At 49.2% G+C, this 15,664-nt stretch overlaps 1 protein-coding gene across 9 annotated transcripts in view; it reads right to left on the bottom strand.

The window, feature by feature from the left end:
- NCK2 (NCK adaptor protein 2) overlaps positions 1-15,664 on the bottom strand; it is a 158,462-nt gene that overhangs the window by 119,661 nt on the left and 23,137 nt on the right. Inside the window, exon 1 of one of the 9 annotated variants that reach the window (XM_021085590.1) lies at positions 15,621-15,643. The exons of 1 other annotated variant lie outside the window; for it this stretch is intronic. The gene's annotated coding sequence lies outside the window, so the exon portion shown is untranslated. Of the gene's footprint in view, positions 1-6,502; positions 6,620-14,011; positions 14,036-14,400; positions 14,444-14,970; positions 15,143-15,319; positions 15,375-15,620; positions 15,644-15,664 lie in introns of those variants that run through there. 7 more of the 9 variants (XM_021085579.1, XM_021085576.1, XM_021085592.1 and 4 more) reach the window with 7 other exon arrangements.

Raw genomic sequence — 15,664 nt, forward strand, 5'->3', positions numbered from 1 at the left:
TCAAAACATGGCATTTGAAAAATACAAAAAGTAACATCTGTAATGGAGTAAAAACACAGTTTATGGGAGTTCCCATTGTGGCTCAGTGGAAACGAATCTACCTAGCATCCATGAGGACACAGGTTTGATCCCTGGCTTCACTCAGTGGGTTAAGTATCCAGTGTTGCCATGAGCTGTGGTGTAGGCTCAGATCTGGCCTTGTAGTTGCCAAGGAGAGGGAGGAAGTGGGATGGACTGGGAGTTTGGGGTTAGTTGTTGTTGCTGCGGTGTAGGCTGGAAGCTGCAGCTCTGATTCAGCCCCTAGTCTGGGAACCTCCATGTGCTGCATGTGCGGCCCTAAAAAGACAAAAATATGAAAAATTTTTAAAAAGTTTATGTTTCAAAGGAAACAAATTAAAGGAAACATTTGGAACTAGACTAAAAAACAGGGTAAAAAAACAAACCTGCAAAATGTCTGAACAGGACTGGTTTTATCATATTCATTACTAATCCAGGACGAGCAGTAATTTGACTAAATAAATCTTTCCTAGATAAAACGTAATGGCATAAAACACTGCACAAAAATAAACTCAACATGGCTTAAAGACTTAACTATAAGACATGACACCACTGAACTCCTACAAGAGAATATAGACAAAACATTCTCTGACATCAACCGTACAAATGTTTTCTTAGGTCAGTCTTCCAAGGTAACAAAAACAAAAATAAACCAATGGGACTTAATCAAACTTATAAGCTTTTGCATAGCAAAAGAAACCATTAAAAAAAGAGAGAAGAGAGAGAAACAACCTACGGAATGGGAGAAAATAGTTTCAAATGATGCAACTGACAAGGGCTTAATGTCCAAAATATACAAACAACTCATATATCTCAAAGGCAAAAAAACAAACAACCCAATGGAAAAATGGGCAGAAGACCTGAAGAGACATTTCTCCCAAGAAGATATAAAGATGGCCAACAGGCACATGAAAAAATGCTCAGTACTGCTAATTATTAGAGAAATGCAAATCAAAATTACAATGAGGTACCACCTCACACCAGTCAGAATGGCCATCATTAGTAAGTCTACAAATAACAAATGCTGGAGAGGGTGTGGAGAAAAGGAAACCCTCCTTCACTGTTGGTGGGAATGTAAATCGGTACAACCACTATGGAAAACAGTATGGAGGGTCCTCAGAAAACTAAACATAGAACTATCATATGACCCAGCAATCCCACTCCTGGGCATATAACCAGACAAAACTATCACTGTAAAAGATACACGCGGAGTTCCCATCGTGGCTCAGTGGTTATCGAATACAACTAGGAACCATGAAGTTCCCATGAAGTTCAATCCCTGGCCTTGCTCAGTAGGTTAAGGATCCGGCGTTGCCGTGAGCTGTGGTATAGGTGGCAGATGCAGCTCAGATCCCACGTTGCTGTGGCTCTGGTGTAGGCCAGCGGCTACAGCTCCAATTAGACTCCTAGCCTGGGAATCTCCATATGCCATGGGAGTGGCCCTAGAAAAGGCAAAAAGACAAAAAAAAAAAAAAGAAAAGAAAAGAAAAAGATACATGGACCCCTGTGTTCACTGCAGCACTATTCACAATAGCCAAGACATGGAAACAACCTAAATGTCCAACGGCAGATGAACAGATTAAAAAGATGTGGTATATATACACAATGGAACACCACTCCGCCATAAAAAAGAACAAAATAATGCCATTTACAGCAACATGGATGGAATTAGAGACTCTCACACTAAGTGAAGTAAGTCAGAAAGAGAAAGACAAATACCATATGATATCACTTATATCTGGAATTTAATATAGGGCAGAAATGAACCTAGCTACAGAAAAGAAACAAACTTATGGACATGGAGAACAGACTCATGGTTGCCAAGGGGGAGGGAGTGGGATGGACTGAGAGTCTGGGGTTAGCAGATGCAAACTATTGCATTGGGAGTGGATAAGTAATGAGGTCCTGCTGTATAGCATAGCACAATCACTTGTGATGGAATGAATATGATGGAAGATAATATGAGCAAAAGAATGTGTGTATATATATATATATATATATATATATATATATATATAAATAACTGGGTCACTTTGCTGTAGACCAGAAATTGATAGAACATTGTAAATCAACTATAATAAAAAAAATTTTTTTAAATGTAATGGCATAACAACAAAGTCCTGCTATATATATAGCACACGGAATTATATTCAATACACTGAGATAAACCGTAATGGAAAAGAATAAAAAAGAATGTATATACATGTACAACTGAATCACTTTGCCGTAAATCAACTATACTACGATTGAAAAATGGACTGGCATAATGCATTTACCCCATTAGCGATTAAAAACAAGGGAATCAGAAATAACAGTGGGCTACTTAACACCAGCATTCTATCAAAAGTGCAAGCAGTTTTGCTATTGTTTAAGATCTAAAAGTCTTAAGCAAATAAACACATGAAAGCAGAGTTTATATAATCTGAAAATTATGGAGTAGTTGACCCCAAAACCATGTGTTCAGCCTAAGCGAACCAACAGCGTGGCCTCGGGCAGGCCCTGGAAAACAGCGCAACAGACCTTCAGCCAGGACCTGCAGGGCCATCCCTGCTCAGCGGGCAGCCCACGATCCCCAGGCTGCCTGACACAAGACTTTCTGAGGATCTTGAAGAGAATGCTCTTGCTCTCTCTGGCATATGTGAATTCCACCTGACCTTGGGGACCTTCCATGCTTATCCCTGCATGTCCCACAGGGCCTCCCCGCTAAGCACGGGCACCCGTTCTGTATACTTGATCACTGAGACAAGAGTTGACCGTGAGCCCGTAAATCACTCTGGCTGGTTCCCAAGCTTCCCGAGAACAGGCTCTGTCTGGGGCACCTGGGCAACTCCCTAGCCCCTAGGGTGCCCCTCCCTGGAGCTGGCACTCCAAACTATTAAGATGTGACAACTTAGTGACAACAAACACGGGCACAGTCTGCTCTGCAGGTCAGATCAGGGCAAAGAAAGCAGCTTTTGCTTCATCCCCACATCAGGGTCCTTCAGTCCTCCAGCCAGACTCACCAAAAGGGGACTGCAGCCTCACTTCACCACGCAAGCCTGTACTGTCCTCTCTGCTTTGAAGCTGTGTGGTTCCTTTCGAACAAGGAACCACACAGCTGCAATGTTTGGACAAGAAAGGCAGTGCAAGAAAAAGGTCTTTAAAAGCATTAGAGGAGTTCCCGTCCCGGCTCATCAGAAATGAATCTGACTAGCATCCATGAGCACGCAGGTTCGATCCCTGGCCTTGCTCAGTGAGTTAAAGGAGGTTGCCGTGAGCTGTACTGTAGGTTGCAGACTCGGCTCAGATCCCGAGTTGCTGTGGCTGTGGTGTAGGCCAGTGGCTACAGCTCCGATTCGACCCCTAGCCTGGGAAACTCCACATGCTGCGAAACTCCATATGCCGCAAGTGCAGCCGTAAAGAAAATAAATAAATAAATAAAATAAAGATAGAATAAAAAGCATGTGCGCCCCTGCTTCACATGAGACCAAACAGGTGGAGGGAAGTTAGAAATGAGCTGAGCAGCTCGGGAAAGCGGGAAGAAGCACACATGCCTGCCTCCGCAGGGGAAGCCGGTCATCTCAAGTTTATACTTAAGACCAGCTATTAGTGAAGTTCAGGATGATGCTGTCTTCATCCAGCACCTATAATAATTAAAAATCAAGAAGGTATTGCATTTAGGCAAATGTTTGATTTTGAGGGAGGAGGATATTTCAACGACACACATACAAAGCCCTAATGAAGCCCGGCGCCTGCAGCTCCAGGTCTGGGGCATCACGTGACACACAGCCGTTGGCCACTTGCCAGCAGGACCCCAGCAGCCAGTCCTTGCTGCTCACTCTCTTCCACTCCCCAGTGGCTGAGTAAGAACACATGCTCCCTCTACCACTGTAAGAAATCAATGACATAGTGACACACACAGAACATTTAGAAATACACACTCTGGAGTTCCCGCCATGGCTTAGAAGAAACCAATCTGACTAGCATCCATGAGGACGCATGTTCAATCCCTGGCCTCGCTCAGCGGGTTAAGGATCCAGCGTTGTCATGAGCTGTGGTGTAGGTCGCAGATGCAGCTCGAATCCCAAGTTGCTGTGGCTATGGTGTAGGCTGGCAGCTACACCTCTGATTCAACTCCTAGCCTGGGAACCTCCATATGCCATGGGTGCAGCCTTAAAAAGACAAAAAAGAAATATACACTCTGTACAGCACATAACAAAATCTCCAATCTGTCTTAAGAGTGGCTATTAATTTTTCAGAGGTCTTTGTCCGCACGAGGACAGGACGTGAAGGAAAGACAAGACTGGGTTTTTAACCACTTCCCCCAAGAGAAGTTCGAACTTGTACAAAGTGCTGATTTGGTGTTTATCCTAGTAACAGAACAGGAAGAGGAGATAAGAAGCAATCAAGTTAAAAAAAAAAAAAAAAAGCAACACAACAGGAAATGATTTACAGAAAACAGATCTAGATAAAACCAAGGAAACTCCTAATGGGCAGCCCTCTTAATTTCTAGGCTTCTCTGATTTTATCAAGTAAGAGCTGCTTATAAAGAAAAAAGAAGTGTGTACAGGACATCTAATCCAGGCCAGCTAGCAGGCAGCCCTGCCTCCACCCCAGACGCCGGGAGTCAGAGATGAACAGCCAAATTATCATTTTCCCTTTCCTTTTCCCTGGTTAAGGGCTAATTTGGGATATTTTTGTTCTCTCTCCCCCTGAAGAGTTTATTTTAGAACTGCACAAAGAAGGAACTCAAAACACTCAAAAGCTAACAGATGTGACCTGCTCAAAGATTAGCAGGCTGGGCCTAGAATCTTATCAACTTTCCTAACAACAAAACCCAATTTTTTTTTTCTATAAACAAGCACCAATTGTAAGGATGCTGAGCTATGTAAACAGATGTGTTTGATTAAACCAAATCATGAAATTCAATTACATATTAAAAGTAACTGATAAGGGACCCCCATTACTTCTCTGTTCGTGGACATTCTAAGCCGAATGTGTTATTATCATCTATGTCCAGCCAGGTAGCAAAATGCTTCCTACAAAATCAGCACTTCATATCTATATGGTCAAAATACGCAGAAATTAAAAAATTTTTTTTTGCTTTTTTAGGGCCACACCTGGGGCATATGGAAATTCCCAGGCTAGGGTTCAAATCAGACCTACAGCTGCCAGCCTACACCACAGCCACAGTCACAGCCATGCCAGATCCAAGCCACATCTGTGACCCACACCACAGCTCATAGCAATGCTGGATCCTTAACCCACTGAGTGAGGCCAGGGATTAAACCCGCATCCTCGTGGATACTAGTTGGATTAGATTCCACCGAGCCACGACAAGAACTTCCCAGAAGTAGAAAATTTTAAAAACAGTGCAGGCCATACTTTACCAACAACAGCATTACAGATAAACCACAGCTAAATCACTTATAAAGTTTCTCCTTTATATATTTAACTGTGGAGATGTACAAATAGGGTTTAGCTTTCTACATAGGTATTATTTTCCAAGTTTATAAAAATGAAAGAAAAAAACATGATCTCCAAGAGGGCAACTGTGTGAAAGAAGACATGGGCCACTCATGGGCAGATGTAAGCAAAGCAGATCAACATTCGCTTATACCAAGACAGCTGAAACACGGAGTTTTCAGCCAGTTAACCCTCTGATGGGGGGACTGTCCTGTGCATTGCAGAAGATTTAGCAGCATCCCCAGTCTTCACCCACTGGGTACCAGGACGCTCGCTCCCCAGTCACGACAACTAGACAATGTCTCCAGACGCTGCCAATTATCCAGAGGGGCAGAAGTGCCCCCAACTGAGAACCACTAATTTCCATACAAGCATAGAGCATCAAGTCTCAAGGATTTTCTTTTTTTTAACATTTACATTTGAAAAGGGGTTTTTTTTAACTGCTTATAAAATATAATATAAATAATCTTTTTTCTTGCTTTTTAGGGCTGTACCTACAGCATATGGAGGTTCCCAGACAAGGGGTCAAATGGGAGCTACAGCTGCCAGCCTACACCACAGCCACAGCAACGCCAGATCCTAGCAGCATCTGCAACCTACACCACGGCTCGTGGCAATGCCAGATCCTTAACCCACTGAGCAAGGCCAGGGATTGAACCCGCATCCTCATGGATCCTAGTCGGGTTTGTTACTACTGGGCCACAAAGGGAACTCCCATACATAACAATATTATAAAAATAATATCAATAAAGGTGAATTGCTTTTATTTCGTCATCCAAACCTATCAGCTAGGAAAATCCAGAAATGAATGGGACTCTGCAGGTATGCAGTATGTCGAAAACCTTCTCTTCCTCGGATGGCAGCACCCTATCTGACCTGAGACATTCAGGAAGGGAAGCTCTCCTTCCCAGGGAAGGGAGCGCCTTCCATCTGGCTCAGCAGGTCAGGTGCAAGGCACAGTCAAGTTGAAGCAGCAGCAATGCGACACCAGAGCTCTTACCTGTGATCCACTCCACCCAGGCACCCTTCCAAACGAAAAACAACAACAGCCGAGGGTCTGTTAGCCCTTCCCCAGAGTCAGCACTGGGCTTTATCTCCTGAACCACATGAAAGAGACCTAGAGAGGACACAGGAAGGGAAATGAGGCAGCAGAGATGCCTTAATAGAGGGAGGGGAACTTGTACACACAAGCCAGGCTGGTTCAAAGGAGGCGGTAACTGAACACGTAAAGGAAAACCATCCTTGACGAAGGTGGGTGACAAGGGCGGGTGACTTAAGACACAGGGTCAGGATTGGGGAATCACCCACAGACTCGAAACAAAGAGAAGAACCAAAAGAAAGGGAAAAAAAAAAGTCTTTTTATATCTGTCTGGCCAGATACTGCTACTAAATACATTTCTCAAAAAAAGCAGTGTGATGAAAATATACACTAGTCCCTGGTAGCAAATTTCCTGAAACTCTTTCTCAAGTTAACTCCCCGAATCCCTTGTCATTTCATGGTCTCTTAAAAATACTCGAGCAGCTCGCCGTTTAAGTCTCTGCCTCCGAGCTGGCTTCCATCACTCAGAGCAACAAGAGAGCTGTTTATCACCAAGCCCAACGTCTCCCTGCCCCCAACATGCCCAGACTTGAAAACAGGGACCCAAGCTTTTAAAGTGACTGTCCTTAAACCGAACACAGCTGGAAGAGAGGGAAAGAGAACCACTCTCCTCTTCTGGAGCCAGGCTCACAGTGACATCATTAAAATATCTGTTGACGTGCAGACATCCTTAAAGACTCGGCCAAAACCCAGAGGATAGAAACTGAGGCACATCCTTTAAGGGAGATGGATGTAGACACCGACGGCTCCGAGCACTGAGCTGGCCGCTGGTGCCTTTCAAGCATCTCCTGATTGTCCCTCCTCTCCTCACCTTCCTCCCTAGCTGGCTGCCCCCACTGAGGCCGGGACAGTTATGAAGCTTGTTTCAGTAAATAAATCTTTGCCGCTACCCCTCCTGGAGCATGTTGCATGCAGAACTGGCCGCAGGAGAAGCAGCTAGACTGCAGATCTAAGTGTGTGCATTCGGAGCCCGCCCACACTGGAGCCCATCTGAGACCCCCGTGTTCCCGGGAAACAGACAAGTCTCCCCAACAGCATGCTATGTCAGTTCCGTCTGCCTCGAGGTGGGTGCTGATGCTTTGGGGGCCCCAAGGGTCTTCTGACAAGGGAAAGGTCAGCTTAGGGGAGTCTGGCACCAGCCTTGCCAGCGAGGACAGCCAATGTCAGCAACCACCCTGGGACCTTGGAACAGCCACCTCCCAGGGCTCTAGATCACCAGGGAACTCATCAGAAAAGCAAATTCTCAGGACTCCCCGCCACTGGCAGACACTCTGGGGTGGGACCAGTCACCTGGGTTCGAAGGAGCCCTCCAGGGAACACTGATGCCCAGCCCAGCTAGGGGGTGTGCCCGTATGGGGCCCGCTGGCCCGTGGCACAGGAGGGCTGGGGCCAAGAAGCAGCAAAGCAGGTGGTGCTCACCGATGTGCCTCTGTGACCCCCGTGGCACCCCTGCCAGGACCGCCAGAGCAGCTGGGGCATGTTCTTGCCACCCTTCCAAAGTCCAGCGCCTGCTGCACAGCTTGGCTGATAAGAGGTCCCCAGAATGAGCGACATCCCAGCTCCACTCTCTATCCATGACTTTCCATTATGCTCCTCAAATCCCACAGCATAATAAAAGTTTACAGCTCTGTTTATGCATTTTCAGATACATCTTAATGAAGAGGCAGTGGCCTGGTTAGGTGGGTGGAGAGCAGAGAGTCAGAAGTCAGGCAGGCTGAGTGGGAATCCACATCCACCCTTGGCCAGCTCTGCAACCTGAGGCAGCCTAAGCTGCTATGTCCGCGCATCCCCTTGGAAGCCAGTGATCACTAAAGAAATATGATATTGCCTTCTGTGCTTCTAAGAAATTAAATGCTTAACATATATCAGAAATACACTGAATACTAACACCCGCCCCCAAAGTTATTTTGCATGGCAATTTAACCTCTAGAATTCAAAACCCATTCTGAAACATTTGTAACATGTACCAGTATTCCAATTATAGGTAACCAAATCTGGCTTTAGCATTCTAAAATTGTTAGAGTCTGTGAAATATTACAGTATTCCTTATCACTAGAGATTACACCCTTCCCAGTAACGAATAATCATTACCACTATTATTATTCCAGGTTGTTTCCACTATATCTTCTTAACTAACTCAACTTAGGAAAACACAGACTCAAACTGGCTTAAGTCATGAAAGTACAGACCTATACTCTCCAATATGGAGCCACTAGCTTCATGGGCCCCCAAACCCCCAAATGTAAGAAACATGCCAGCTTCCAAAGATGTCACGCAAAGAAAAGCATATGAATTAGCTCATTAATAAGGCTGCATGTTGAATACGTGGAAATGAAAATACTTTTGCTCTACTGGGTAAAAGAATATATTGGGAAATTTTCACTTCTTGTTTGTTTTTGTTTTTGATGTCTCTAATGTGGCTACTAGACCTTTAAAACCCAATCTGCGGCTCGCGTTCTATTTCAGAGGAACAGCACTGCTCCTGACAATCTCTTCAAGGGGTGTCTGCAAGACACGCTCCACACTAAAACACACAGTATTTTCCGCACCAGCCTCTTCTCCTTCCGTAAGCCTCAGGCACAGTCCTGGGGTACAAAGCTGTATGTGTGTTATGATGCTTTTATGACAAGGGTAACGCTGAATCCACCCCAAAGTATAGAAGTCTCTAAAAAATAAGCTGACGAGGAGTCCCCGTTGTAACTCAGCAGTAACGATCCCAACTAGCATCCATGAGGGCACAGGTTCAACCCCTGCCCCTGCTCAGTGGGTTAAAGATCCAGCGTTGCCGTGAGCTCGGGTGTAGATCGCAGACATGGCTCGGATCCTGCGTTGCTGTTGTTGTGGTGTAAGTCGACAGCTGTAGCTCTGATTAGACCCCTAGCCTGGAAACTTTTATATGGCAAGAATGTGGCCCTAAAAAGACCAAAAAAAAAAAAAAAAAAAAAAAAAAGCTAATGATAAATGAAGGGACTCTGTTGTCACCAGTAACAGGCTGCCACTTGGCGTGTAGCCATAGGTGACAGCAGTGGCTCTGGGTACTGGGGAAGGGCCATATATAGAGGTTGGGGAAGCAGCGAGCAGCCCCAGGGTGCAGGCCCACGCAGGTCACACTGGACTTGGACACTGACCATGACCAGGCCTGACCACCAGGGAGCAGGATGGGCAGGCAGGTGTGGTCAGAAAGGCAGTTTGCCAGTCCATGTGACACAGGACAGAAGGACAGCAGGGCTCGGATATAAGAGATCTCTTGGAGGAAACACAATATGACCTGGGATTTGGGAGGTGAGGGAGAGTCCAGGGTGACTAGTGGGTTGAGGACACAGACATTAACCAGAAGGCAAGCAAGTTTGGGGGAGGGGCTGACAGGTGGTGACATTCGGGGCATTTTTGGTGGAAATGACCATCAGGAGGTTGATGATTCACCTGAATGACTGAGTCGTGAACGGACAGGTTTGCAGCTGGAGGGCTGTGGTCACACCTGGAACAGCTCAAACCAGCCTAGGCCAGAGAAACACAGGCAGCCCAAGGGCTGGACTCACCAACCCGGCCACACCCATCAAGGGGAGCCTGGTCCCCCACCCCCTGGGGTCACAGCAGCAGCCCCAGCAGATGCTCCCTGCCCCCAGCTCTGTCCACGGCCAGGAAACACTCTCATTTTCATACGAAATCCAAGACGTTCCGCAGATGTCATATTTTATCTTGATCCTGATCCCCAAACTGTACTGCAGCTGAGCCAACACCGGCTGAGCAGAACTGGGCAAGACTGCTTCTCTCCTAATGGGTCCCCTCAACTCTGAAGCATCTGGACCGCAGCACCTGCCTCCCCCTCGTCCAAGTTTGGTGGGGAACACTGAGCTGTCATCCCTGGACCCCAAAAGGATCAAACACCAGATCCAGATCAGGGTGAAGGAAGCCACAGGATGTCCTAAAAATCATCAGCCTGGTTTTGAACAGTTACACACTGTTATGAACGGAAGTGCCCCCAGCACTCACACGCCGAAGCCCTAACCCCCACGTGACTGTCTGGAGCTGGAGTCTTTGCGGAGATTCAAGTCCGACGAGGGCATCTGAGCCTGTGAGGACACAGCAGGAAGGCAGCCTTCGAGGCCAGGACTAGAGACTCACCGAGAACCCAACCTGCCAGCACCTGGATCTGCACTTTCCAGCCTCCAGACCTTCGAGAAATAAGCTTCCCTTTTCCGCCCAGTCTGTGGAATCTGTTAGCACAGCCCAATCAGACATGCGCACCCAACAGAACAACTGCCTTTCAACTGGCAGAGACCTCCAGCGTGACGGGGCTCAGACACTGAAGCCAGGAAGGGAGCCATCTCCGGGGTCACCTCAGATGCTGACCCTGCTCCTCCACAGTGGGGTGGGGGCGCCCACGAGGCCCACACCCTCAGCCTGTGCACTGCCAGCAGGTCTGCAGCCTCCCACCCACATCCAGCACCTTCCAGGGGTGTCTGCTCCTGCTGGACAGGGAAGGGGCCCTGTCTCCCTCACACTGTTTCTGGGTTCCAGTCTTCTCACACAGACCTAAGGGCCAGAGACCATTTCATCACATTATTTTATTTTTCTTTTCTGGCCACTCCCACAGCATATGGAAGTTCCCAGGACAGGGACTGAATTGGAGCCACAGCTGTGGCCACGCAGGATCCTGAACCCACTGCACCCAGCCAGGGATCAAACCCTTGCTGCCACAGAGACACTGCCAGATCCTTAACCCACTGAGCAACAGTGGGAACTCCTTCATCACATTATTTTAATATTAAATAGGGTGGCTGCTCGGAAAGCAACTGATAAACTATAAACTACCATTCAAGATAGATATTCGTATCTATCCTTTTTCTCTGACTTGGGCATTTCAGATCTTTATTTACCCCCTGACCAGCAAAACCCTCTCACTTTCCAAAACTATCTCAAAAGGGAAAATTGCAGTATTTCAATTGAGTGTACCTGAAACTTCTTTTCTTAAAAAGATTAAAAAATACAAATGGGATAAGAAGTTAGCTCTAAATGACTGGATTCCCAGGCAAGGATAATCCAGAGTTTCCAGTTCAGGTTAACCTGGAGAGACCGACAACCTACTGAAAAAGTAAGATATTCAGTCAACCCACCAGGAAGTTACGCTGTTGAGTTTGCTTTTTGTTTTCTTTCTTTTTTTTTTTTTTTTTTAGGTTTAGCTTTAGGACTCCAAAGATTCATCTGGCAGAGAACTGACCAAATAAAGAGGCCACCAGACCAGATGCTACCAACATCTGGAGGTGCCAGGAACAAAATCTTTGGCCATGTCTCCAAGGTTATGAGCAGAGAGGGGAACGAGTATTCTGGAGATCTCAGAATTTACAGCTTAGTTCAACCCCCCAGCCTCAATAACATGACAGGCTCAGAACTCAGTATTCCTGTGTTCCATCAGTATTTGCTGGGCATCTGGGTACAGAAAGGAATACCAAGAAAGCACAGGATGGACTGTGACAAATGTGTGTGTGTGTGTGTGTGTGTGTGTGTGTGTGTGTGTGTGTTGGAGGGGGAGGGTTTGACCGCTAATGTTGATGATACCTTCAGAAATAGACATCCTTTGGGATACCTCCAATGTGAAAAGCAGTCAAAGAAAAAAATAATCCAATTTTTAAAACTGTTACTGAACTAGCCTAAAGAAATAAAAGGTTTTGTCTACATACGCTTGAAACCACTAAAAGGCTGTTCTGACCTCCTTGAAGTGGCCTTAACTCAAGCATTGAACGTTATCATTACAATATCATTCTTAGCCTTTGAAAACATGCCACTTGAAGGGTTTCTATCACTCACTTTAGGAAAGAGAAACAACGCGGAAGCGCCATTTGCAATGCGTCCAGATGGGAAAACCAATTTCGTAAGCCTCAGAGTTGAGAGGTGGGGAGTTTCCAGTTCATTGGTGAAAAAAAGTTCCCTTTACCAGCTTTCCCAAACATGGTCCACTGCTCTCCCCCCCTCCACAGTTCCAGCAAAGCTCTTCGGCCTGATTCTTCTTGGGGGAGAATGTGTCCCCAGCCCTCTGACCCCAGCGCACCCAGCAGGCCACCCTGGGCAGTTACAAGTATGTGGGGCTTGCAGACACAGCCTCATCCAGCCCAAGCAAACGATGCTCATGCAAGTGACCAAGGAAAAAGCTTCCAGGTCATTCCAGGCAACCAGGAAGTCTTCAGGGCCTTTTTAAAGGTTATCCGGTTTGTGCCCATGCAAGAAAGATTTCTGGGAGTTCCCGTCATGACTCAGCGGTTAAGGAACCCGACTAGCATCCATGAGGACACAGGTTTGATCCCTGGCCTTAACCCTCAGTGGGTTAAGGATCTGGCGTTGCTGAGGTTCTGGCTTAGGCCAGCAGCTACAGCTCGGATTGGACCCCTAGCCTGGGAACTTCCATATGCCTCAGGTGGGGCCCTAAAAAGACAAAAAAAAAAAAAAAAAAAAAAAAAAAAAAAGAAGAAGAAGAAAAGAAAGAAAAATTTCTGGTGTGTTTAACAGGGATGATCTTGCATTCTCAAACACTGTGCAAGAACACTCTGCTGTTTGTTGGAAAAACCCCAATCATCCCCAGAGCGAATAACAGGGGTGGGGAAAATGGCCACTTCCTAGAGATGCGAGATGAAAAGAACTTCTGTAACAAAGAAAACCTCAAAGCCTGACAATGAGCACAGTTCCTTGAAATGCACCTGAATCAAGCCCCATCTTAAGTCAAGAGAGAATGTACCAGGTCAGTCTATTCTCTGCATGCTAACTAGCCACCCAATTTCCTCCCATGCTCCAAGATCAATCCGCTGAGTATCTAGGTAATACTTGAGAAGCTGGGAGTCCAGGTGAGGCCTCCAGGTAAGGCCTCCACCTCCAGCTCACCGGTGCTTGATGTATCCAATTTCATCCTCAACCAGCTGCAGCCCAGGGACCACTAAGATCCCACCACTTTCTTCCATCAAAACTACATATAACCCACCTGGAGGAGAGAAACACCAAGAAGGATTTTCCCTTGTGGTCACTGCTTCAGAAACATAGTTAACGCCTACATCTGGGAAAATCCCTGCTCCAAACCCCTAAAAACCTACATCTAGAACCCAATCTCCTGGCTAAACCCATTTCATCTCCAAACATCCACTGACTGCCATCTGCTTTACATAAGCCCCGCTGGGCGCACTTGAATCTTGTTATTAATTTACCCAGTTATCTAGGAACATTGCCTGAGTGAATTAAGGAGTGTCCGAAAGCAAAGTTTAGATCAGCTCTGGTAAGTTAAAGCGGCCCAGATTAATTTCATTTTCAGTCGCCTAAAAAGCACTGTTGCTAACAATATCAAACACTCGCAGTCCTACCCAAAACCCTTCTGAGAAGCCCAGCAGTTAGACCGGCCAGGCTTGGACCTGGAAGGAACGTCCCTACCTGTGGGCCGGCAAGTCACGCCCAGCGGCCTCTCAGGGATTCCGTTTATTTCTGGGTCACGGGAAGGGGCGGCCTGCGAGGTGTTTTAGGCTCCCCAGACCCAGGGCCGCGGCCTGCTCAAGTGCACACACAAACTTGCCGGGTTCAGGCTTAAACCTGTCGGCAAAATAAATGAATCCAAATACAAAGCACACTGGCGACCTGGGTGCCAAGGCCAACGGGCGCGCCCCTGCTTTGTTCCCCCAAGCTGCTGCAATGGCCGAGTCAGGTGCCCCTGGCACCCACGGCCCTTCCAGGGCCATCTCTGCTGTCCGCAAACGAAAGCGTTTTGCAATCACACCCCCCACACAATCCACGCCGACTGCGCGCGCGAAGGAGTGACCACCTACGCCTTCAAAGTCACACACCAAATTCTTCTAGAACCGCTGGGTGGTTCAATCGCCCTGAATAAGCCCAGGACAGCGCGATCGTGAGAAACTTTGTTTCTGCGGCCGATGATCTCGGCCAGGACGCGGTGCTTGGCCCCGGCACAAAGCGCCCCGGCCTCGGCAAGCCCTCCTGGACGCGAAGTGACAGCAGCTCCGCGCGGGGTCGCAAACACTCCAGATAAACAGAAGTTGTGCGGGCCGCGCTCGCCTCCCGGGTCCCGCGCGGGGCCGGCGATCGGCGCGGTCCTTCCCGGGGGCGCGCCCGGCCTCCCGGTCCTAGCTCCGCGCCCCCGCGCGGGGTCCCATGTCCCGGGACCGCCGTGCAGGCCTCCCGGCTCGCCCGGCTCGGGAAGGGGGCAAGTCGGGAGGTGCCGGCGGCCGCGGAGCCAGGCCGCGCGAGGACCCGGCCCCCGGCCCCGGCACGCCCCGCCCCGCCAGCCCCGGCGCCGCAACTCCGCGAGCGGCCCAAGTTGGCGGCCCCCGCCCGCCCCGGCCCCTGATCCCCGGTCCCCAGTCTCCGGCCCCGCTTACCTCCGCGCCACCCGCCGAGGCCAGGGCAGCCGCACGGGTCCCGGGCGGCGGCCGCGCTGCGCCCGCCCAGGCGCCGCTCTTTGTCTGCGCCGCTCGCTCCTCCCGCCGATCGGCGGACGCTCCGGCCCGGGCGGACCCCGCGGGCCCGGCCGACCCCCGGCGCCGAGCCCCCGCGCCCGCCCGCTCGGCCGCGCGGCTCCGGCCTCTGCCGCTCCCGCCGCGGCGCCCCTCCCCGCCCTCCCCGGCAGTGCCCGCCGCGCGCCCTTCCTCCTCCTCCTCCTCCTCCTCCGCTCCGCCCCGTGACGCCGCCGGGGCCGCCCAGGCCCGCGCGCCCGCCGCCGGGACCCACCTGGGCGCGCACGGCTGCAGGGATCGGGCGGCGCCGGGACCGGCGCGGGGCCGGCGGCTCTGCCTGGGGCGCCGCCCGGCCGGGGGTGGGCTGGGGGGACCCTGCGCGGCGCGGCGCCGCGCTGGGGGCCGACGGGCGGGGAGGGCCCCGCTCCCGACCCTACGCGCCTGGGAGCGAACTGGAGACCCGAAGAGGCGAGAGAGGCAGCAACTTCAGCCAGGAAAGGCCGGCGGGTGGTCTTTCCATCCTCTTTTTGTTTGATTTTCTTATTGGGACGCCCTGGGGTTGGGCGGCCGCCTACCTCCCGGAAGCCTTCCCAAGGCACCCTGAGCGGAGCAGGCCTGC

This window comes from Sus scrofa, chromosome 3 (genome assembly GCF_000003025.6).
Source record: "Sus scrofa isolate TJ Tabasco breed Duroc chromosome 3, Sscrofa11.1, whole genome shotgun sequence".
Classification (NCBI taxonomy): domain Eukaryota; kingdom Metazoa; phylum Chordata; class Mammalia; order Artiodactyla; family Suidae; genus Sus; species Sus scrofa.